We start from the raw sequence: 25,474 nt of genomic DNA, 5'->3' as shown, positions 1-25,474 counted from the left end.
AGATTTCCAAGGAAGGCCACTTGCCATTGTAATTGTTCGAGTCAAAAACCCAACCTTCTGAGATGTTCAAAGAACAGGTGTGCTGGTGTTTTCAGTGCTTCTGGATTCTGTCATTTTGTTTCATGATTCTGTCTGCTTTTTCATTTCCGTTCCTTCCCTCCTTTTGTCTTTGCCCCACCCTACTCTGGGTTTTATTTTAGATGTGAAAGAAAAAATAAAATTAACCGGCCACTTCCCCATCCCCCACCCCTCAACCCTGGGCTCTAAAGTTAAATTTCTCTTCTTTGACTTTCCAAAAGCTCTGTCATTGCAATGATGCCACAGAAATGGGTTCTTTTTCGCCCAGGATACCCGATTCGGGTTAGAACTAGGTAGCGGGCGTTTCTGGTAGCTAAAGAGAAAAAAAGTCTCTCACACAAACACAGCTGCTTGACTGGCCAACGACCAAAGGGTTTCCTGCAGATAAACAAGATTGAGGCCCTTGGTGCAGCGTGCAGGGGCCTTTTCTGCGTTCCTGTCCAGGCTCTTCACCCTTAAGTCAGTGGTACTCAATCCTGGTGGCATCTCAGAACCGCATGGACGAGGCTGAGAAATACCTCGTTGCACTGACTGTCTGGGCCGGCCGGGCGTGGCTCTTTGTTAACAGCTCCCGGGTGATCGGCTCCTGCAGGAGGAAGAACCACCGCTCGAGATTCGAGATTCGGCTCGCGGAAGCCATCCGATCCTGAGCTAACTTCCTTCCTGATTTACCCCAGCAGATTCCTCTGCCTGTTCTCACACCAAATATTCCTGGGCGTCAAGAACTGAAGTCAGGAGTCCTGTGGGATGCAGTTTAGTGTTAGAAGCCCAGGGAGTTGAAAGGAGGTGGCGCCTGGGCATGGCGGAGGCTGGCGTTGGCGGTTCTCCCACGGCTGCCCCGCACGTGCACGGCGCGGAGCCGGGGGACGTGTGGCCACCTCGGCTCACCAGGGTCCGTAGCTCTTAGGATTTGGGGGATGAAATACTTTAAGCACCATGATGTTCATTCTTTCTTTCAGCCAAACCCCCGAGAATGGACTGCTGGGGTGGGAAAGAAGAAAAAAATTAGTGCTGGAGGAAACTGCAAACTCAGAAACTCAGGAAATGCAGAGACTCTGGGGAGAAGAACACGATCCCAGCCAGCAAAAGGCAATTTAAAAATTAAGTAACATCTATTCTGAAGGGGTTGGAAATGCAACCACAAATATGATTTTGCATGCAGACCATAGCTTGAGAAACACACAGCTGCTGCTGTGACGCAGTCCATTCCTGCTCATATGCGGGACGTGCTGCAGGCCGGGGAAGGGTGGCTGCTGAAGCCCCAAATCACCACAGCCCCTGCAGACCTTCCCCTGCTCCCCGTGCCATCAGGAGGGAATAAGGGGGCCTCTCCTTGGAGCCCAGAGCTCCTGTGAACCCCTGGGGATCCTAGACACCCCCTTGTTGCTTAGGCAACTGGTGGACACCATCCAGCACTCCTAGGCCCATAAACTCTGCCAGGAGAAGGGACTGCCCCTACTGCTTAGCTTTCCCTCAGAGACTTGGCTATTTGCCTGCCTTCTCCTGGCGCGCTTACTACTGCTGTGCTGCTCTTGGCTTCGTCTTCCCAGAGTTCTCCTTGCCTCCACCCGTCTTTCTCTTCCCAGCTGTCTCAGAGTTTATGTGGGTATGCGTGTTCTTGCACCTTTTTAGGGAGACTTTCAATGTCGTGCCTTCGCCTGCAGCCTTCGGGGCCTTCGTGTCCAGGCAGAGTGGAGGAGGGGCTGAAGGGGAGGGTGTGACCATTTTGCATACTCTGGGTAGACTTGCTAGATGGCTTTGGGTTTCCCCTGGCACGGTTCTCTGAAATGTGAGCATCCAAACCTCAGGCCCTTGCCCTCAGAAACAACCGTGAAAGGCATCCACAGCAGGATTACTGCGGATGTGCAATGTGGATGCGTGCCGGCCACGCAGACTCTAAGGAACACAGCTTTCACATTTCCTGTGCAATTAGTAGAAACCTCCTCATTCAGGGAACTTGGGGGTTTCAACTCAGTGAAGTTCCATTACTTGGAAATTGGAGTGTGTTTCTTCTCCATTCACTACCCCCCCCCTCCAAAAAAAAAAAAAGTCAAGCAAAGAAAAGATATGTGAGTGAATGAGCTCTCTCTTAGATAACAGCCAAGACCCCAGCCCCATGCCCACCACCAACCAGCATGCATCAGCCTGTGCTGCTCCCCTCTGCTCCTTCCTCGGCTCCATCAGCCAGCCCAACTCCTCAGGAGCTCAGAAGGGTCCCTTCTTAAAGCTTCAGCATAATACTGGAAACCTGTGCATCTCCCAACTCTAAGAAACAGTTTTGTTTTGTTTTGTTTTAGTGAAAATGAATCCATACAACCTACTGCATTTCACGCTAATCCAACAGACCAGGACATGAGTGAATGTGATTTATCTTTATAACTCCCAGAGCGATCACACACCAAGCAAGGCAGGGGAGTAGGAATGCCCCAAAGGAAGCTCCTCCCACAGGTGGAGCCTGGCAGGGAGCACTGTACCTGGAACACACACTCTTGCTGCAGGGGTTTCTTGCTATTTTCATTTTTAGAAACCAGAAAAGCATGTAATGTAAAAAGGGCTCCAATTCTAACTATCCTGTTCAGACCTGGCCCCAGGCAAAACTAGGAAGTGGGCCAGAGGGCAAGGCCAGGCTTCCAGTCCTGTCTACCCCTGTGAAAGCCAAGGACTCAGCCAGAGGCACCCTTCTCCCCAGCCCAGAGTAGGCTAAAGCAGGTCAGGGGCACATGCATTCCAGAAATCTGTGTCCCAGACAGAAAAGCAGAAAAATCAGAGACGTATGTGAAGGAGTCAGTATAGTAATCATAATAATAAACAAGCTTAGTGACCTTAGGCAAGTCATTTAACCTCTATCATCAATTATGAAACAGTGACAATTATCTACTTCTTTTTGTCCCAGGGTTGTCATAAGAATCATAAGATCATGTGAAAGTTTTTTGGAAAACTCTAAAGTAGATTTGCAACCTATTTAGAATATTCATTCTTAGATGCTGTAACACTAAATAGTTATTAAAAAAATAGATACCACACCTAATTATACCTCAAAGACAATATATGTTCATTAACTAGATGGCAAGTGTGCAAGATTTAGAGGAACACATCTGTCATCTTGTGTTTTTAACAGTCCAAACTGTTGCTGGGTATATGTAAATAGCCTCATTGAATAAAACCAGTCATTATCGTGGCATTTGTTAAAGTGGGCTTCTACCTAGTCATTTTGAAAGTCTCTAAGGGGTGCTCTGCACAACTCTGAGTGGGTAGTACAAATCTTTAACTAGACCACATAAAGATTCTATCTATTTTCATTGAATGTAGCTATCTCTGTGATTTGTAAGTAGGCTGCTCAATGAGTTCAGAAAAACATTTCCTCCAGCTCCAGCTGGCAAGATGTCAAGATTGAAAAACTCACTTCCTGATTCTCCTTCTTGCCCCAGTTGGGATGGATGACCCTAATTCTCACCACCCCATTTCCTTGAGCCATTAGCAGTGATTGAATCTCTGCCCATCCCAATGAGCCTCACAGATGATTTTAATGCACAGTAGCACCCGTAATAGAGAGAACAATGTTGTGAAACTTCAAATTTACTTTTAATTCCATTTTTGACAGATCAAATTGAAGCCATGGGTTCTACTTTGTTATGGCCACTTAACACTTGCTGGAAATAAAGGCACTCTCCAGTCTGTAAAAATCCCTCCACAACCCCCACCACCACCATCCTTTAGCCCCAGATCAGGTGAAGGCATCTCCGTTCCCATCTTGATGACTTTCAGTTCATAGAAAGTGTTCGTCTTGACTGGGGAGCCAGTGTAGACAGGACAGCCGGAAGCTGGTGTCCCTGAGGAAATGGGGATTTAATAGAAGAGAAACAATGAGAGCACCAAATGTCTTCTAACTGTGCATTACTGAGCATAAATTCACTATACATTTGTTAAGTTCTGTCGAGTTCACAGAGGATGGAGTTTCATAAAACACAAGAACATTACAAGCAATATTCACTTATTCTTGAGTGACCAGGCATCATTTATGTTGTTATAAGCTTGTAGAGAAGAAAAAGAAAAAAGCAATATCACCATTGATTTTTTAAAAAGATTTTTATTTATTTATTTATTTATTTCTCTTCCCTTCCCTGCCCCCCACCCCTAGGTGTCTGCTGTGTGTTCTTCTGTGTCTGCTTGTATTCTTGTCAGCGGCACCGGGAATCTGTGTCTCTTTTTGTTGTATCATCTTGCTGCGTCAGCTGTGTGTGTGTGCAGCGCCACTCCTGGGCAGGCTGCACTTTTTTCACGTGGGGAGGCTCTTCTTACGGGGTCCCCTACACAGGGGACACCCCTGCACGGCACGGCACTCCTTGCGTGCATCAGCACTGTGCATGAGCCAGCTCATCACACAGATCAGAAGGCCCTGGGTTTGAACCCTGGACCCCCCATGTGGTAGGCAGACACCCTATCTGTTGAGCCAAATCCGCTTCCCTCACCATTGATTATTAATCTCTCTTCTTCCTCACAATAAATATATGAGGTACTATGATCCCTGTTTTATAGATGAGGTAGGGGGCCTTAGAAAAGTTGTGTCACTTGTCCAATATTTCATAGGTATTTGAGGGCAGAGCAAAAATTCCCGTCCAGATTCATCTGATTTCCAAGTCCTTGCTCTAATCCAGGAGTTCTTAACCTTTTTTGTTCCACGGATCCCTTTGCCAGTCAGGTGAAAACCACAGACCCCCTACTAAGTCCACACTATACTGTATATTATTTAATAAATATACCACATCCACACCAACACATCCCCACAAGAATGTTTTTATGAATTTCAATTCAAGTTCATAAACCCCTTGTTAAGAACCCCACCTCTAACCATTACACTCTGCTGTCTTCCATTGTCCAGAGGGGTCAGTCAGGGAACGCTTTGGGAAGATGAGGTTTGAACTGGCTCTTGAAGGTGGTGTAGGATTTGGATTGCTCTGGGTTGAGGAGGAAGGAGAGAGGGCTCATTCCAAGTTGTTGAGTTTGTATTCCCAGGGCCCCAAACACTGCCTAGTATATGGTAGAAGCTCCATACCTACTCAGTGAATGAATGGATAGATCGATGAGAAATGGAATAAACAAAGGCAGAGAGATGGGTATAGCACGGGGAGTGAAGGCCAGCATAATGACAAAGTGGAAGGGAAAAGAACATCAGGGAGACCAGATTGGAGGAGAGTGTTCATTCCAGCAAAGAGTAGGAGCTGACGGACCCATTGGATGGAAGATTTAAAATCGTAAAGAGAGGAGTTTGGATTTAGTTCTATGAACTGTCATTTCTAAAGAGGGGCCTGAAAAGGTGAGAGCCACAATTCAGGAGTATTAATCTGGTTTTTGGTGCGCAGAGATGGCTAGAGGTGGAAGGGTCTGGAGAGACAGCGAGACCAGCAGATGACTGCGTCAATCCCGGTGAGGACATGGGGGGAGGGGAACAGACTAGGGGAACATGGGGAGCTCTGGCTGGTGAGCTAGGGTAACAATCACAGACATGGGTCTTAATAGACAAGAGAGTGGGCATCTGTCATGACAGAATCGTTCACAGCAAGGAGGGGATGACTGGGAAATACACAAGCTGCCTTCATCCCAAGAGCACTTGAATATAGAGATAATTTGAAAATAATCAGCTTAGACTCACTGTTCAAAGAATTGCTTTTAAAAATCTCTAGTCAGCAGGGCAAAGGATTTAGCTACTACTGATCTTAGCAAGTGGTTCCATGTGGTTTTGGTTTCTGTTTTGTTTGTTTATTGAGGTACCTGGGCCAGGGATCAAACACCAGACTTCATATGTGAGAAGCCGGCACTCAACCACTGAGCCACATTGGTTCCCCTGAGATGGACTGTTTTTTTCTGTTTGTTTGCTTCCTTGTTGTTTGTCTGGAGGGGTTTTTTTTTTGTTTTTTTTGTTTTTTGAGGCACCAGACTGAACCCAGGACCTCCAGTGTGGGAAACAGGTGCTCAACCGCTTGAGCCACATCTGCTCCCCATGGTTTTAACAATCTGCATTGTCCTGGAAAAAAAGGCCCTCAGTTTAGAGCAGTCCCTTTGTTAACGATATATAGATCTTCTTGCTAAAAGTCAGGATCCATAAGGAAGCCACTACTATAGAAACTTCTCCAGCCCAATGGCAAACTTGTTGAGAATAAGGACAGGGCCTTCTCCTTTTGGGGGAGCCCTACTGCAAAGTTAGCACTGGGTACCCAGAAATATATGCTGTACAAATACATGCTGATTTTACTTTCTAATAACTGGAAGAGCTTTCTCTTTGTGTCTGAGACAGAGTTGGGACTTAGCTGCTTCTAGTAAATATTCAAATAGAGACGGGCACTCTAAGCATTTGTACCCCAAATCAATACTCTGGTGAAACTTTGATCTCATACACTCACAGGAGTTTTGTTTTTAAGAAATATTGATAGTATCCTATGAACAGAAAAGGATTTGAAGGTGCAGATATATAGACGTATACTGACTGTGAGCCTTCTATGTAGCAGGCACTCTTCATGGTACTAAAGGGATGTCAGCGGGCAGCACAGATAATTCCGCCTTTGTGGGAGTCACCTTCTAGGAAAGGAAGACAGACAACAAATAATAAACACATTAATAAGTAAATTAGCAGGTTGGAAAGTGAGGAGTGCTTCAATGAAGTGAGAAAGAGTGCAGGGTGGCATTTGACCAGAAGCCTGAAGGAGATCATTGTTGATGCTGCTTCTTAGTTGTAAGACTTAAATTTGAAGTTTTTGTCAACATTAAACATATAGGGAAGTGGATTTGAGTCAAGCAATTGAGCTCCCACCTACCACATGGGAGGTCCATGGTTCAGTTCCCAGTACTTCCTAAAGAAGACAGTGAGCTGGCATGACGGGCAGGCACCACAAGCTGACACAAAAAGATGAGGCAACAAGAGACACAAGAAGAGAAATATAATTAGAGACACAGAAAAGCAGGGAGCAGAGGTTCCTGGTAAGACGAGCAAGACTGTGAGTTGATGTGATGGGCAGGCATGGAAGGCTGACACAACAAGATGATTCAACAAGGGACACAAGAAGAAAAAACATAATGAAAGACACAACAAAGCAGGGAATGGAGGTACTCAAGTGACTCGGCACTTCCCTCGCACATCAGAGGTCCTGGGTTCAGTTCCCGGTGCCTCCAAAAGAAACAAGGAAGATGAACAGACACAGCAAAGTGCAAACTGAGGGGGTGGGGAGAAATAAATAAATAAAATAAATCTTAAAAAAAACAAAATTAAACATACAGTAAAATCAAAGCACTAGCTAAGCTATGTCTGGTATGGCAGAATTGGGAACTTATTCTCTTATCATGAAACTAATCCAATATGGTTTTTCTATACTTGTATTTTAAAAACAAGAACAATCAGAAAACTTAATTTTCTGAGGCAGAATGTTTAAAAATACCATCCCTCAAATCCTGTTTTCATAACAAAGCTCCCCTTGCTAAAACTCAGGCCCTACTTGTCATTGCTGGTCTCAGGTAGTACTCTTTCTCTGAAGACTACAATAAAACTGCTTTCATACCAAAATTAAAAAGAGAAACCAGATTTTTGTAGGGAAAAATTAATAGCCAACAGCAAGTCTTGGCATTTATTCAATATCATATGAATGAGTTATAAAAATTCTCTTTGCCAGGGAAACAATCAGCTGTCCCACTACTCACTCATCAAGATTTATTTCCCACTTGATATTGTATTTATGGCTTTTATGTGGAGAAAAAACAGGCTGGGAATTATGAGTTGGATAAATTTGATATCTGGCTCACCAATGATAACAATTCAAGTTTAAGTGCATATTGTTAAAATTGCAATCTCTGTTGGTATAGCTTTGGATGTTAAATTTAAGCCCCATGGTAAACACAAAGAAAACATCAGAGAATAAGCAAAGTCATAGAGACAAAAAATAGAGTACAGGTTACCCGCGGTGGGGGGGGAGGGACAATGGGGAGTTAATGCAAAATGAGGGCACGGTTTCTGTTTGGAGTGAAGGGAGAGTTCTAGTAATTGAAGGTGGTGAGTGTACTGCCACATTGTGAATCCCACTGATTGGGAGACTTGCAAGGGGTTGAGGTGTGAAGATTTGTGTTATATATATGTTTCCATAATTTAGAAAAAGAGGGAGAAAGAGAGCAACTAAAGAAATAATAACAATTAAATGCAATACATGACAGTGGATGGTATCTAAGAATGGAAGGGGAAGAGCTCAAAAGGACACTATTGATTTTGTGTGATCTATTTATCTTTTAAAAAAAGACAAAACAATAAATTTAAAAAAGGACATTATTGGGACATAAGAAAAATTTGGAATTAGACTATAACCTTTATATCAATGTTAAACTTCCTGACCTTGATAACTGTATTTAAGGTGATTACATAAGTGAATATCCTTGTTTGTAGGAAATGTACATGGAAGTATTCTGTGTTCAAGAATTATGATGTATGGGAAGTGGAGCTGCCTCAATTGATAGAGCGTCTGCCCACCATATGGGAGATCCAAGGTTCAAAACCAGGGCCTCCTGACCTGTGTTGTGAGCTGGCCGATGTGCCATGCCTCGCAGGGGTGGCCCCCGCATAGGGGAGCCCCACACGCAAGGAGTGCACCCCCACAAGGAGAGTCGCCCTATGCGAGAAAAGCGCAACCTGCCCAGGAGTGGTGCCGCACACATGGAGAGGTGATGCAGCAAGATGACCCAATAAAAAAGAGATTCTCAGTGCTGCTAACAAGATTGCAAGTGGACAAAGAAGAAAACACACCGAATGGACACATAGAGCAAACAACGGGGGGTGGGGGGGAGAAGGGGAGAGAAATAAATAATAAATCTTTAAAAAAAAAGAATTATGATGTCTCTCAGATGTTCAAAACATTTGATGTAAGCAAGCTGCTCTCAAATGTTCAAAAGACAGATGTGAGAGAGAGAAAAAGAAAAGAAGAAAAAAAAAAATCAATGGACCTATACTACACAGTGAACCCTAAGTTAAACCCTGGACTATAATTAATAGTATGATTATAAAAATGTGCTATTAATTATAACAAATGTTTTTTTGTGATCTATGTATCTTCAAAAAACACATTAAAATTTTTTAAAAAATAAAATACATTTTTAAAAAATTGTAACATGTTTCATACCAATGTAAGGTGTGAAAAATAGGCTGGTATATGGGAATCCTGTATTTTATGCATGATTGCTATGTAAACCCACAACATTTCTAATAAAGAGAAAGTGGGGGAAGAGAGGGTGGGAAAGAAAAGAGAGTGGCATAATGTAAAAATTGATGGGTCTGGGTAACTGGAGGAGAGGGTTATGTTGGAGATTTCTGAATGAGGTTTGTATTATTTTTCTCAACTGTCCTATAAATTTGAAATTATTTCAAAATAAAAAGTTTTAAAAATTGCCATTTTTGTCCCATATTTTAAACTATTATAATAATGCTTATTTCCATGAGTTTCAGATTCCAAATATCTCCCAAACCTAGAAAATTATCTTCCTGGTCAACCAATCAGGGGGTTGATCTTGAACAGTTTAGGGAATGTTCCCATGCAGTTTTCAGGATTCCTGAAATTCAACATGTGTCTGAGAAATTAGAAAGTCCATGCAGCAGTTTGACATAGTAATGAATTCCAAAAATAGATATTGGATTATGTTTGTAAACTGGTCTGAACCTGGGCATGACTGGGTTATGATTGGGGCTTTGACTGGGCCACGTCATTAGGGCAGATAAAAGGCATGGCAAAGGACAGGGTTTTTGATGTTGGAGTTTGATGCTGAAGCCTTAAGCTGGAGCCCCAGGAAGTAAGCTCACAGAGGAAAGAGAAGCAAGGGAAGAATCCAGGAAGAGAGGAACACTGAGCCCAGGAAGAAGCAAGCCCTGGGAAGAGAGGAACCCTGAACCCAGAGAGAAGCAAGATCCTGGAAGGGAAGAACACAGGAAGCCTGAACACTCACAGATGTCGGCAACCATCTTGCTCCAACACATGAAAATAGACTTTGGAGAGGGAAGTAACTTATGCTTTATGGCCTGTTATCTTTAAGCTCCTACCCCAAATAAATAAAAACTAACCAATTTCTCGTATTTTGCATCAGACCCCTTTGGCTGACTAATACAGAATTTGGTACTGAGGAGTGGGGAAGTACTTTTGCAATTACCAGAATGCTGGAAGGGTTTTATAAATGGGTAAGGGGTATTTTTTGGATGAATTGTGAGATGCTTGATGGAAAAGGCCTATATTGCTTTGAAGAGACTGTTCATAGCAATATGGATGCTAAAGAGACTTTTTATGTGGCCTTAGAAGTAAATGATGAAACTATTATTGGAAACTGGAGGAAAGGCAATCCATGTTTTAAAGTTGCAGAGAATTTAACAAGATTAACTCCTGGTTTTATGGAAGGCAGAACTTGAAAATGGCACACCTGGGCATTTAGCTGAAGAACTTTCCAAAGTAAAGCTGGAGAGTGTGGCTTGGCTTCTGCTTGCAGCTTATAGCAAAATGCTAGATGAGAGAGATATGCTGAGGACTGAACTGTTGGGCACAAAGAAAACAGAAACTGATTCTGGAAATTCCAAGTCTCTGAAAATCAAGCTCCCAGATCAAAGTGTCTCACTGGAGGAATTAATTAAACTTTGAACTTGTAAATCAGGATGAAGATGCAGTTATCTCAAAAAGACTTGTGGAAAGTCTTACTGGCTGATGGCTTGGACCCCTACTTCCTGCATGTTAAACCAACAAGGTTTTTGAGAGAGCTGTACAAACAAAACCACTGTCGGCCTGGGGGAAAAAAAGGGCATAGAAAGGAGAGATTGAAAGAAAAACATCTTTAAGAGGAAAACCATGGAAGGTGAGATCCGGAATTAGAACATCACCTTGGGCCAAGAGAGGAACCCCACCCATGTGTACAGAAAGGGTGAGTTTGCCCCAGCAGTTGAAGAAGGCCAATGTTCCTGTCTGATGATCTGGGAAAATTCTGTTGCCCCAGGGTACAGAGAGTGTGAAGCACATTCCCCAAGGATTAGGGCAGTTAAGGTCAGCACCCCACACATGGAGGTCTGAGAGGGGTGGATCTCCCCCAAAGGTTAGGGCAGGTGGTCAACTTGTTGCCCTGAGAGGGTTGAGCCTGTCTGCCAAAGATTAGGAAAGGCCAGATAGTCAACTCATTGCTCTGAGAGGACTGAGCCTGTATGCCAAATGTTAGGGGGATGTTGTCTTCACATCATTATACTAGGGGGGCTAAGACTCTAACCCAAAGATTGGGTAAGGTGTGGCAATCACCCCAACACTCTTGGAGGGAAGTATTTGGAGCTTGGTCAACACCCAGATGCTTGATGAGGGTGGAAACAAGAAAATGGCCATTGAGAAAGCCAGTGGAAAAGGTAGGTCCCCATATGGCCCCAAGGAGAAGAAGCCATCTTCTTAAGAATGACTCTGACTTTAAACTCGAATGGAGGATGCCCTGCAGGTTTACTGAATTGTAGAGGACCCATAACTTCATGTTTTCCCTCCCAATTTCTCCTTATTGTCATAAAAATATTTATCCTTTTTCTGTCCATTTGTGTATTGGAAACAGATAAATTGTTTTGTAAGTTTCAGAGGCTTACAGTAGACAGAACTTTGCCCCAAGACAAACTATTTCTTTAAATAGATTGTGATATGATTTACTACTTGCATTGTTACTGATTTAAGAGTTTTTAAAAATATTGTAATGTCTTTTTGTAATTCAGAGGGTGGAGTGTAGCAGTTTGACATAGTTATGAATTCCAGAAACAGAGATTGGATTATGTTTGTAAACTGGTCTGAACCTGGGCATGACTGAGTTATGATTGGGACTTTGATTGGGCCACATCATTAGGGCGCTGAGTCCCCACCCACCAAAGATAAAAGGTATGGCAAAGGACAGAGTTGGAAGGGTTTCTGATGTTGGAGTTTGATGCTGAACTCTTAAGCTAGAGTCCCAGGAAATAAGCACAGAGGAAAGAGAAACAAACCTCGGAACAAAAGGAACCTTGAACCCAGAGGGAAGCAAAACCCTGGAAGGGAGGAACTGAGGAAGCCTGAACCCTCGCAGCTATCAGCAGCCATCTTGTCCAAGATGAAAATAGACTTTGATGAGCAAAGTAACTTATGCTTTATGGCCTGGTATCTTTAAACTCCTACCCCAAATAAATACCTTTTATAAAAACCAACCAATTTCTGGTATTTTGCATCAAACCCCTTTGGCTGACTAATACAGTCCACAACATATTTCTGTTCCATGGATTATAACCAGGTTTGAGTGGTGTTCACGGCTGCTAAGTGGCTCTGCTCAAACAATCACCCCCAGCACAACCCCCACATGCCCAGATCCGGCCTGCATTCTCTAGTTGTGCACATCTTAAATCTGATTTTGCCCAACACGCTCAGGCCTTTCCCAGGTCCCAGATGCCAAACTAAGACCCGGGTGTGTGGCTGAAAGTTTTAAATACTCATGTGAAACGAACTCAACTTCTGCTTTTTGGTAATTTACCAACAGTTGCTCTATTTCCTTTTCTTCTATTAGGCAATTGTATTTGCACGGGGAACTCTAACCAGCTAATGATTTGTGATTCATTCTTTCTTCCTTCCTTCCTCTTTCTCTCACTCTCTCTCTGTCTTTCTTTCATCAGATATTTACATAACCTCCTGTTTATTTTTTCCATTTTTTGCCAGTTCCAAGGCTTGGTCTAGAGCTAACATATTCTGTTAAGGTACAGTAAGAAAACGAATACTTTCTTCTACAAGAAGGCTCAACCTAAAATCTTTATCTCTATCTTTGACTCAGCTACTCTCAAGGCTCCATTCATGACGGTCAACATCCACTGACCACCCCATATCTCACTATAGCATGGTCCATCCACCTTCCCTTACAGATGAAGTGACTAGTCCAAGACCAAGTGCAGGTGTTGGCACCACAACTAGAACTCAGGTCTTTAGACTCACAGGCCAGTGTTCTTTTGCCCAAGGTTACACACACAAGTAATTAACAGCAGATGAAATGATTTTCCCTGCTTTCCAGCTCCCAACCACACAGCCTCCCCACCTTCTCTCATCTCCCTCAACACACTTTGCCTGCACCTCACATGGTAAAAAGGTCTTGCTGCTGTGGCATGCTTTTGTAGCCAGGGTCTGTCCTCTGTCATTTGGTGGAGTGCTGCTTGTCTCAGAAGTAGTGAGGATAGTCTAAATATTTTAAATGGGTGTGGCCTGGACACTGACCAATTGGAAGAGATGCTGGCTTCCTGCCAGATCAAAGCCCAGGAGGCCCCCAGCTGTGACAGATCCCTTTAGGTGCAGCTGTGTGAGGAGGTCAGAGGACTCCCAGGGCAGCGCTGCTTAAAGGAAAGCTTCTCAAGAAAAACGTGTAAAGTTTCTGTACCTTGTGTATCATGTGTCCAATGCCTTTGATTTACTATTATTTGACAAGTATTGATGAAGTACCTTATGGGGAAAAACAAAGTAATCAGACATGCCCCCGTGATCTATCTACTTTATATCCTGGAAGAATAGATAAGTAACAAACCACAAGAGTTACAATAGGAACCAGAAAGTTGTTTGCATTTGAAGAGAGCTCCCGAAAAAAGGGCATGGGAGTTGAAAATAATGAAAGGATTCTTTCTGGTCGTGGCTCGTGGCTCGTGGGAGACTTCCTGGAGGAAACATTTACACAGGTAGGACGGGGTAGGGTGGATAAAGGCAACAGCAGTAGTGCTGCTAGGCTGGAACGAATGGCACATGAGGTCACTGATGGGGCAGGCACAGGGGTCAGCATGACTGGGTAGGGCAGATCAGGAAAAGGAGGATTTGGCAAGGATGCTCCCCAGCTAGTGCTCCCTGGGAGCCCTCTCCTTCTAAGACAGGCCAGGCATGCTGCTCCCTCTGTTTTGATCCAAGTGTAGAACAGGCAGGCATTTGCCAACTGGCCCAAGGGATGGTATGCTCTTACCCAGCTCTGAGGAGCCAGGGAAGAATTGCCGATGGAATGCTGCCCCACAATTGCTGCCTGGGAACAGGGGGCACTCTCTCAGCCTGCTTGGAGGCAGTCCAGCACCAAGCCTGGCTCTAAGTCAGTCTGGGTCCTGAGTTAGGAGGGAGTGCGTAGCAATGAGTGGTGGGTGCTCCTTAGTTCCTAGCCCCAACTCTAGTTGAGACTGGAGGTGGGAAAGGGGACAGTTGGTCAAAGGCAAATCTAAAATAGGGGTAGGCAGAGAGCGCTGGGAGAAGACATGTGAAAAGATGACTGACTTTCAGTCTGCTACAGACAAAACGGAAAGAGATTAAAAATTTGCTTTCATTATCTCCAATAGCAGGTAGGGGACTCTCAGTTCAGTGGCAGAAACTAGCAAGGTGGAAGGTGAAAAGAACATGGCCTCTGGAGTTCCAAGTCCTTTCCTTGTCAGGATGAGGGCACAATTCCGAATTTACCTAGAAATGATGCAGTGGTAGGAGGGTTCCTGGTTTCAAAATAAAGTCTAGGAAAAGGAAAGTTAGTAAAGAATTAATCATCAGTGCTTTCCTACCTTAATGCAAGAAAGCTGGTGTTGGGTTTCCCATAACTGATGCGAGTCTTAACCAGAAATCTCTGTAGAGCAGACACAGAGAGAATGACTAGCTCCCCATCCAGGGGCTGCGTTCCGTGAAAACAGCCTCTGTTCTTATTCTACACCAACCAATCTACCCTCTGATCTGCAATCCGGTTTCCTGAGTGGACTTGCTCTAGAGCATCCTGTGTACACAACTGGCCCCAGTTTTCAAACAAAGCCTATGTCCTATTGCATTGTTTTTCAGACTGGAGTCTTTAATCATATTCTCCAAGGTCCATGAATTCTTTGGAAGAATTTTTCAATTTTGTGTTTTCATTTTAAAGATAATATAAAAACTTTAATGCAAACATTACCTGGATGGCCACCTTTTTACACAGTAGTGCTAGGTAATGTCATTGCCCAGAATGGATTTGTATTTTTGACTGTTTTGGTCAGGTGATTATCCAAAGTCTCATAATGTAAGTTTGAATGCAGTTTCTTAAACTGGGATGCATTAAAGAGTCTACAAATTCTCAAGTTTAAGAAACACTGTCTGGGGAGTGGATGTAGCTCAAGCAGTTGAGCACCTGCTTCCCAAGTACAAGGTTCTGAGTTTGATATCCGGTATTTCAAACAAATGAAAAAATAAACTCAGGGGAGCCAATATGGCTCAGTGGTTGAGCACCAGCTTCCCACATACAAGGTCCTGGGTTCAATCCCCAGACCTGGTATCTAAAAAATCAAACAAACAAAAAACCCTGCCCTATTATAAATAATATGATGAGCTGGTTTATACATCAGTCTCTTATACATTTGGCTATGGTGAATTGATCCTTTTCAGCCTAATCACTCTGAGTGAAGAGCCAGTAGTTACTAGACCTGGAAAGCTGAGGCTCAGATCTGTTGTATCTGTACCAATATATTGCTGCTCAGTGAAGAAGTTGACCAGATGGTTTCCTACTGCAAAGCTCTATTCTCTACTATGTGACAATGGATTGTGATTGGTTAATCAGGTAAACTAATCTTTTATTTGAAATAGGAGATTTTTCTGATCCTGGGTAAGTCACTTCATATGTGATCTCAGATTTATAAAATAAGATATATCAGCAAATAACAGCATTATTACTATCTACCTTACAGGAATGTGCTAATACCCTGAAATGCCAATAATTTTGGCCATTCTACCATGGTCTCTAGATCTGGCTCTGCTCCTGAAACAGTGCTCTAAAGGGTTTGCCAAGAGCGCAATTGAATGAGATGGGAGCGACATGAGAACAAAGTGTTGGGAAAGTCATCCCTGAGGTCTGTAGATCAGCTCTGGTAGAACTGTGAAAACATTCCACAGGCTAATAGTACATTTATGAGTTCTCAGAGTCTGGATCTGAGTAACAGTAAGCATGCTTTTGGATGCAAGTAACAGAAAATAACAAAAGGGACCCATTGGCTCACAGAACTGACAATGCAGAGGTAGCTTAGGCTTCAGGTATTAATCCAGTGGCCCAGCACTGTCTTCAGAAGCAGTTTCTTGCTACTGCTCCACCCTGCCAAACACGGTGTTGGCTCTACCCTATGGCTGGCTCTCCTCAGGGGTGTAAGATGGGTGCCAGCAACACAGGGGCCACATGCATCCTCAGCTGGGGATGCTTCTGCACAGCATTCCAAGCAAGAATTCCGAGATTCACCTGGATTAGAGACTTCCTTGACCTTCCTCCGTATTCCACATCTAACCTGTCAGGAAATTGCGTTGGTCCTATTTTCAAATTATCTCCAGCATCCAACCACTTCTCACCACCTTCTCTGCTACCACCTTATTGCCAGCCGTCATCATTTCTCACCTGGATCACTGCAGTTGCCTCCTCACTGGCCTCCCTGTTTCCACTCCTGCATCTCCCGACAGCAGCTGAAGGATACTTCAAAAGTGTAAGTCAGATCACATCTGACTTGCTCTAAACCCTCCAATGGCTCCCATATCACTTGGAGTAAATGCCAACATCGCAATGCCTTACAAGAGCTCACACCGCCGCTCCCCCTCCCCCAGCCTTCCTGACCTCAGCTCCTGCCACTCCCTTCCTCTCTCACTCTACTCCAGCCACACTGGCCTCCCAAGTGTTCCTGGAAACACATCAGATGTGCTCCAGCTTCTGTTCATGGACTTTATACTGGCTTCTCCCAGAGAGCCACATGGATCACCTTTGAGTCTTTGTTCAAATGTCATTTTGTCTGTGAGGCCAACCCAGAACACCCCATTTAAAAGAGTGATGCCCCAGATCTCTACACTCATGAACCCCCCTACCGTGATTATTTTTCCCTTAGCACTGGTTACCTTCTGGTATATTTACTGACTTATTGACTGTTGTTCAAAATATTTTGTTAAATGAATGAGTGAACTGGTTTAGGACACCCACTGTATTCTGAACTCTTAAGGGGTAAATATCTGGACCCTAAAACTGTAAATATTATCAAAGTAGGACCAGCTAGCTGTCTCCAGAGCTTGGAACTTGAATTATGCTCCAAGAAAGAAACTAGTAAAAATCAACAGATATTAAAGGATGTTAACAGCATCTGTGGTGCTTATTTATAAAGGAGTATTCTTAGGTTTCAACATAAACTTAAAAATCAAGAGTTCTGGGGAAGCAGATGTGGCTCAAGCAATTGGGCTTCTGTCTACCACATGGGAGATCGAGGGTTCAATACCCAGGGCCTCCTGGTGAAAGTAAGCTGGCCCATGTGGCAAGCTGGCCCACACGGAGTGCTGCCCTGTGCAGGAGTGCTGGCCCATGCAGTGAGCTGACACAGTAAGATGACACAACGAAGAGACACAGAGGAGAGACAATAAGAGATGCAGCAGACCAGGGAGCTGAGGTGGCGCAAGAGAATGATCACCTCTCTCCCACTCTGGAAGGTCCCAGGATCGGTTCCCGGAGCTGCCTAATGAGAATACAAGCAGACACAGAAGAACACAGCGAATAGACACAGAGAGCAGACAATAGAGGGAGGGGGAGAAATAAATAAATAAACCTTTTAAAAAAACCACCAAGGAACTGGACTTGGCCCAGTGGTTAGGGCATCCACCTACCACATGGGAGGTCTGCAGTTCAAACCCCGGGCCTCCTTGACCCGTGTGGAGCTGGCCCATGCACAGTGCCGATGCGCGCAAGGAGTGCCCTGCCACGCAGGGGTGTCCCCCGCGTAGGGGAGCCCCACGCGCAAGGAGTGTGCCCCGTAAGGAGAGCCGCCCAGCGCGAAAGAAGGTGCAGCCTGCCCAGGAATGGCGCCGCACACACAGAGAAATGACACAACAAGATGACACAACAAAAAGAAACACAGATACCCGTGCCGCTGACAAGAGAAGCTGACAAAGAAATAAGACGCAGCAAATAGACACAGAGAACAGACAATGGGGGAGGGGGGACAAGGAGAGAAATAAATAAATAAATCTTTTTAAAAAAAAGAAAAGAAAAGGTATCTTGGCAGAGTGTCTCATTATTAAAAAAAAAAAAAAAACTCCAAGACTTCTGGTGGCAAAGGTCATAAAACTGCACTGGGACGTGGCTCACCTGATAGAGCATCTGTCTACCATATGGAGGGTCCAGGGTTTGATCCCCAGGGCCTCCTGACCAGTGTGGAGCTGGCCCATGCATAGTGCTGTCACGCCCAAGGAGGGCCGTGCCATGAAGCGGTGTCCCATGCACAAGGAGCGCACCCCACAAGGAGGGCTGCCCCACATGAAAAAAAGCACAGCCCTCCCAGGAGTGGCACCACACACATGGAGAGCTGATACAGCAAGATGACACAACAGGGAAACGGACTTTGGCCCAGTGGTTAGGGCGTCCGTCTACCATATGGGAGGTCCGCGGTTCAAACCCCGGGCCTCCTTGACCCGTGTGGAGCTGGCCCACGTGCAGTGCTGATGCGCGCAAGGAGTGCCGTGCCACGCAAGGGTGTCCCCCGCGTGGGGGAGCCCCACGCGCAAGGAGTGCGCCCGTGAGGAGAGCCGCCCAGCGTGAAAAGAAAGAGCAGCCTGCCCAGGAATGGCGCCGCCCACACTTCCCGTGCCGCTGACGACAACAGAAGCGGACAAAGAAACAAGATGCAGCAAATAGACACCAAGAACAGACAACCAGGGGAGGGGGGGGAATTAAATAAATAAATAAATAAATAAATAAATAAATAAATAAATAAATAAATAAAAAAAAAGAGACGCAGTTTCCCAGTGCCACCAGATAATGCAAGCAGACGCAGAACACAGAGCAAATGGATATAGAGAGCAGAAAATGGGGAGAAGGGGAGAGAAATAAATAAAATAAATCTTAAAAAAAAAACTGCATTGGAAAAAAACAAAAAACCAGCAACCACCAAGTGATTCTTCTATTCATTAAAATTGAGAAGCTGAGTCTGAAGACTATGTAAATGCCTAGCAGGAGCACACAGATGCACTGTAAGATATAACTAGAGTGAAACTAAGAGAACTGAAATAGAACGAATGGTACTAACATCTCAGGGGAAAAAAAAAACATGTATAAACAGAAGGAAGATCCTGAATTTAGGAAAAGGAAACCCAAAGACCAAAGTCTGGGCAGTGTTTCTCCAGTACTGTCCAGGGGACAAAGATCCAGATCTGGGGATTACAAATAGTTTAGTCTCTAGACAGGATTATGAGACAGGCTGTCAAACTCCACAATGTGAAATAGTTCTTAAAACTATCCATTTCTCTTCTGTGATTTTGTGATCACCAAACACCTTTCTGATTACTAGCGTGGCTCCCCAGGCAGCAAGGGTTTAGAAGAGAGGGCCCTGGAGAACGGATCAGTCTTGTGGTCACGGCAGGTGAAAGCTCCCCACGGTGAACTGGCATTCTGTTCAACTGTGAGTCTTCAGGAGCCTGGCTGGCTGGCATGAATCAGTCCCTGAGAGCCTGGTCCCCTCTGGCTGCATCAACAATGTGAGTTTGGGGGACTACAAAACTGTGCTGACTCCCCCATTAGTCCTGTTTACAGAACTGGTGGGCTTCTCTCTGACTTCATCATGTCCTGTCTGTAACTGCAAGAGGGAGCACTGTCTTAGAAGATTCAGAGAAACTGCTTGAGAAACAAGAGATGTGCCAAATTGCACACCCTGGTCAGCCCTGGGCCCCACCAATTTGCAGATCAAATCTTCTAAGGGTTGGGGCCTGATATCTTCAAAAATAAAAAATACAGACTGTGTTTGTGCCTTCGTTAAAGGGTATAGAGATACCAGGGTCCTAGGCAGGGATTCCCAGATATTTTGTCACAGATATTTTCATCCTTTCACTGGCCTTCTCTTCCATGAACAGGCATTTTGGAAAGGGGTAACTCCTGATAATCAGTCCTGCAGATCAGGGTAAACAAAGCTCTCAACCCAGGAAAACACCCACCTGCTTCTACTATGCTCTTAGGCAGAACAGCCCCCAATTATCTTTTGTATCTGGGATTCTCCACGGAGGAGATGTGATTCCAACTTAAACATTCTTGCTTTCCATAGCCTTCTCTGGCTCCCTTAAATATCTTTTAAGTCCAGTGTCCCAGAGGAGGGTCTCAGAAGCCCCAGACATTGTCATAAACTAGGAAAAATGCTTTCTTAGATTAACTTAGACATTTTCTCTATTAATCTCCTTATTTGTAAAAGATATCATCAAATGGCCTTCAAATGGTTCAGTTATGGTTGATTAAGTATGTAACTTGAACTCTGAGGGCCATTAGCACTGACTCTAATCTTGAGAGCTTTAGATCCAGGCCAGGCTTTTTAAAAACTCAAACCACTACAGCTAAAACCTCAGTGCAAAGGGATTTCCAAACTCTAGTGGTTCGCCCAGAAATTTAATCAAACACAATTTTAATACAGTCGAAGCTCTCTTAATGGATCAACTGCTTCACCAACTCGCTGGATTAATGGACACTCTTTATCCTTTTAACACCTACTGATGTCAAAGTGCACTGAAAGCTTGAAGGCTACTCTCTAACACAATATTTTTCTAACTGCAGCTCTTCATTTCAGTTTACTGGGTTGAAATAAAGTCTTTGGGTCATGACCAGTTTTTTTTTTTTTTAATGGAACTGTACAGAACAGTTAAGTTATATGCTTAGAATCAGTTATTTGTTCTAAACCATGCTTATGCCTATTACATAAATCAATGAAATATGAGTGCAAAAGAAAACAAAATAGGACCAAAAAAAAAAAGACTGAAAACTAAGTTAAATGCTTTGAAAAGACACTATAAAGATAGGTCACTAAAAATTTTTTTAAAAATCTGATGTCAAATTAGTTGAGGACAAGAAAACTATTTAAAAAATTAGAAGAAATTGTAAAGTCTAAAAGAACTCTGCTTTACAAGTGCCTGTAAGCACTTAAAACAAAGGCTAAAACTCATAAACCCAATGTATCAAGGGTGGGGTTAATGCAAGAAAAACAATGAGTAATTTCATTCAAACCGCTCACACACTGAGCTTGAGATTCAAAGATTAGGGTAGATAATGAATGTACAATTATATCCTCTAGTTTAAAAGAGTTGAACATACATGTTTCATAAATCTTAATTGCAGCTGATAAAAGGACTAATTTATATTTTTTAATTTTGGCCAGTCTTTGGAATATGATGGCATAGGATTTTCACATATACACAAACTCACTGCATTTATCATGGAGACAAGAATCATGAAGCACACCCTTAATGTACTGGAGAATGTAATCAGTATGGCTAATGTATAAGATGACATGATCAGGGCAAAGGACAGTAAAAAACAAACATTAGTCTCACCTTGGGAAGGACTAGTCACTTAAAAACTAAAGATTCTTCATCAGTCCAGATAACGAGTTCTCTATGAAGCTTTTCCTGATCCTCCCCCCTTCTCCTGCCCCAGTAGAATTAGAATTGGCTAGTCCTTCCTCTGTGCCCCACTAAACTCTACCAAAGCCCTGAGACATTTCTCTATATGTCACAGTTTATGGATAAGTAGATCTAAGCCTCTAAAAGGTGCTTAGTAAAATTTGGGTTTGAATGAATAACCCATTGTACAGATAAATCTGGGTGCTGTCCTAATTCTCAATATCAATGAAGGATAATCTTTTGGTTGAAATCAATTGTAAATCTGGAAATTGGAGAATTTAAAAAGTGCAAACGGATGTTGGGTCCATCTTGGAAATCACTGGAAAGATGAAAGTTAACTAGATTCTGTTAAGGCTTGGTTGAAAGAACCACTAAGACCATTCAGCTCACTTTGCCTTAATTCTAGATTTAGTACAAGCCCTTATATGATTTTGGTTCCCTGCCTGGGATCTTGACCTTTCAAAGGAAGTCCCCTGGAAAGAAAAGACAACTAGTCTGGTCACTGAAAAGGAAATGTCTTTTCACTTCAAGCTGATCAACTGGTTTTCTAGCACAATCAGTGAAGATTGGCTGGTCTGGGGGGGAAAAAATGAAAGAAAACATAGGGGGGAAGTATTTTAGTCTTAGGGATTCTTTGTGTTTGTTTCCTTCAAAAGCAAACTCTCTACGTTAGTTTTTTTTTTTTTCAAGTCATCCCCACCCCTCACCCAGGCCATCACATCTCTATCCAAAATATCATTTTTAACAATTAAATTTTATATATATATAAATACTTTTCCTGAGTAATAGAATTACTCTAGAAAAGCTGGATATGACTAAAGTATAAAGCAGGAGAAAAGAAAATCACCTATGATCCCAAAACACTGACGTATCAACTATAACATCTGGCATATTCACTTTCAGGTTTCTTTTTACGTTGTCTTCTTTACATAGGTGAGATTATATAATTCATGTATATGGCCCTAAACTAACAAATTGACTTCACATTTTAAATTTTCTTCTACCTAACATACCCTATTATATAGGTAACCTTATATAGGTAACCTTTTTCTATAACTTCAAATATTCTAGAAAAATCTCACTCTCCAGATATAAGTGAAGTTCATCACTCAGCCAACAAACATTAATTTAATGCAAGATACTTGCAATATACTAAGGTGGTGCCAATGTGGATACATAGAAATAAAGGTGGGTGTGTTTAAATAACTTAAAAGGCCATTATACACAAAGAAAACGTAAGCAAATCCCTGAATAACGAGTTGGTAAGCAAATGGTGGGGAATCGGAGACCCCAAGGGTAGCTTGGGAGAAAGGGGGCTCCTGGCTCTGATAGATAAGACTAGGTAACTCTGTATGAATCACTTCATTTAAGCCTCCTGTCAACCGTGGGAGGTGGGTATTATTCTCATTTACAGCCTTGGAAACCTACAGAGGTTAAGTAATTGTCCCAAGTTATAAAGCTAATTAGCCGGTGGAGCTGAGAGGTTCAACCTTGAGAAGTCTGTCTGCAGAGTTGACTCTGGACTTCTATGAGAAGTCCAAGGTCCAGAGGAGACTGGATAATCAAATACCAGTAAACACCCAATCAAGTGTTATTAGAATCAAATATATGAGCTTGTAACCTGGGGTTGGGAATAGAGGGCAACAAGAAAGGGAGGACGAAAGCAATAAAACATCACTACTGAAAGACAGGCGTCCCCAGAGATAACCGTGGACAGGACAGGAACAGAGGCAAGGTGTTTAAACTATTCTTTGGAACTCCAGACACGCTGAACTCTAGTGCAGTCTTCCCTGGGGACCATCCCCCCTTCTAAACTAGGACAAGTTGTTCCCCCATCAGGTGGCCCTGACCTTTCACCCCCCTGGGGAGCAGGGGGAAGGGTTTCAGAACCGCAGACCCTCTTTCTGATGGGCCGCTCGCTGGGCACAGGCTCCCATCCACACATACCTGGAGCCTGAAGAATGAGATCCCTCTCCCCCTTTCCAATGCAAGTTTCTGGGTCCCACAGAAACGAAGGCCCTATTTTCGGGAACGGAGCCCCTTGAAGGGCCCCTCAAGCGCCCACCCTTGAGACACACTCGGCCACGGCTTACTGTAGAATGCATGGCTTGGCCACACTCCGTGGTCTTAAATCCACTTTTAAGGGGCCAGTGCCGATCTGAGCCGGCCTCAGCCGGCTGACACCCTCCCGCACGGCCCCCCACCCCCCTTCTGCCGGGTCTGGCCTGACTTCCGCCCGCTCCGGGGATCGCGAACGCCCGCGCTCCGCCCCCACCCCACCCCCGGGTATCCCCCCTCCCCTGGGCTCGCGGAGGGCGCGGGGGTGGCGGTCCGAGCGGGGCGGGGGCGCGCACGGCCAGAGCGGGACGGGCGGGCCCGCCGCGCCGTCCTATAGCGCGCTGCACAAAAGTTTCCGCGGCCCCGCGGCTTTGGAAAGTTCTCGGCCTGGGGCGGCCGCCGGCGCCGGCTTCCGGCGGCGCGCTCGCGCTCTCGCGGGGCCAGGCCGGCGGGCTCGCGCGGGCCCCACGCGCCCTCCCGCTCCGGTCTCCTCCCTCCCCGCCCTGGTTCCTCTCAGCACCTCCCGGTCGTCCTCCCACCGCCCCCCCCCCCATCCGCCTCTCCCTCTCCCAGAGACCTCTTCCGTCCTTTCTTCCCTCTCCCTTCTCCGCCCTCACTTTCTGTCCTCCCCCTTCCTCTTTCTCACCCCTCCCCTACTCCTTCCTCCCTCTCCCCATCTCCTTACCCGGCACCTCTCCCTTCAACCGCTCTTCCCACCTTCTCCCTCCCGCTCCCTCCCCGCCCCTCCCCCTCCGTCCTCTCCTCCCCCTGCCCCCACGCAAGGAAGGGGCAGCTCACAGAGTGGGGGGCACCTTCCTCTCCAGGGAGCTGGAGGTTGTAGAAACTCCAGGCCCCAGCTGCATTAATCCACCTGATGTCTCCGCATTTCCGGACCCAGAATCCACAAAATCTGAGATAGTGGCATCAGCCAAGCAGGTTAAAGGCAAGTAAAGGATTTCCAGGAGGCTCTTTGGACAAACTAAACTTTTCACTCGAGTAACTTCTCCCACAGGACAGGGAGGCAAGATTGCAGCTGGTAAAAGCAGAGAAAATGTTTGGACTCAGATGGGGCTTGTGGCCCCTGAGGGCCCATGAAACGAATCATCATTTCCTTGCTCTGGAGGTCTTCACTGCTTCACCACAGAACAGTGGAGCTGTATTTTAGGTTGGGGGGAGGAGAGTACAACCCCAGATCGCAGAACTTTAGAGCCGACATTCTTACTTGACCAAAGGCTAAATAACGTTCAAGGAAAAAAATTAGTTGTTGGTACGCGAAGAGCTTCAGATCTAGAGTAAAAAGGCAGGTATTAAATCTGGGCATTGCTAGCTTTATGACCTTGAGCAAGTCACTGAAATTCTGAATTCTTTCTTCCTCTACAAAATGGGATAATAATTCCTACCTTCAGGGTTGTTGTGAGGAGAAATGGAGATAACGCATGTGAGAAGTTAAACTCTAAAATGCAAAACAAACTCTAAAATCGAAAACAAATGTAAGATATAACTTCAGAGACTTATGGCCCAATCAAAGAGAAAATAGGAACAGGATAGCTTTCAAACAAAACCACGGTGAAAGCCGTATTTCCCAACTCCGTTTCAGCAATACTCTGGGGGAGTCCCCAGGGATCTGTGAAGTTGTCACAAAATTCTTGCAAAATTGTCTTAACCAGGATACTTTTATTTCACCATAATTAAAAAGAATAACTTGCCATTTAAGTGTATCTGGAGAATTGTGGGAATGTTACAAAATTAAAGATTGGGTGTCAACATAGTGAAAAGGTAGATGAAGAGTAGAGAATTTAGAGTTAAAACAAATAAAAAGGTTGTTTTTCTGTTGCTTGCTGGAGAACCTAAGTCTTTGTTATGTATATTGCGACTCAGAAGGGAACCTGCCGCATTTCAGGATTGATTTGCCAAGAAAAACCCTTTTAACACTAAATTTATCC

The 25,474-nt window shown here is 44.4% G+C and overlaps 2 long non-coding RNA genes across 3 annotated transcripts in view; one reads left to right on the top strand and one right to left on the bottom strand.

Moving 5' to 3' along the window:
- LOC139439314 (uncharacterized) overlaps positions 1 to 25,474 on the top strand; it is an 86,772-nt gene that overhangs the window by 29,431 nt on the left and 31,867 nt on the right. Inside the window, exon 3 of one of the 2 annotated variants that reach the window (XR_011649256.1) lies at positions 8,498 to 9,490. The exons of the other annotated variant lie outside the window; for it this stretch is intronic. This is a non-coding gene — a long non-coding RNA (uncharacterized lncRNA). Of the gene's footprint in view, positions 1 to 8,497; positions 9,491 to 25,474 lie in introns of those variants that run through there. 2 annotated transcript variants of the gene reach the window in all.
- On the bottom strand, positions 3,639 to 23,708 carry LOC101445175 (uncharacterized). Its single transcript, XR_002793867.3, has 3 exons — positions 23,421 to 23,708; positions 6,561 to 6,651; positions 3,639 to 3,908 (listed from the first exon to the last, which is right to left on the bottom strand). It is a non-coding gene; the product is annotated as an uncharacterized lncRNA (long non-coding RNA).

This window comes from Dasypus novemcinctus, chromosome 7 (genome assembly GCF_030445035.2).
Source record: "Dasypus novemcinctus isolate mDasNov1 chromosome 7, mDasNov1.1.hap2, whole genome shotgun sequence".
NCBI lineage: Eukaryota > Metazoa > Chordata > Mammalia > Cingulata > Dasypodidae > Dasypus > Dasypus novemcinctus.
Note: the sequence above shows the minus strand (reverse complement) of the source record. Positions and strands in the feature narration are given on the sequence as shown.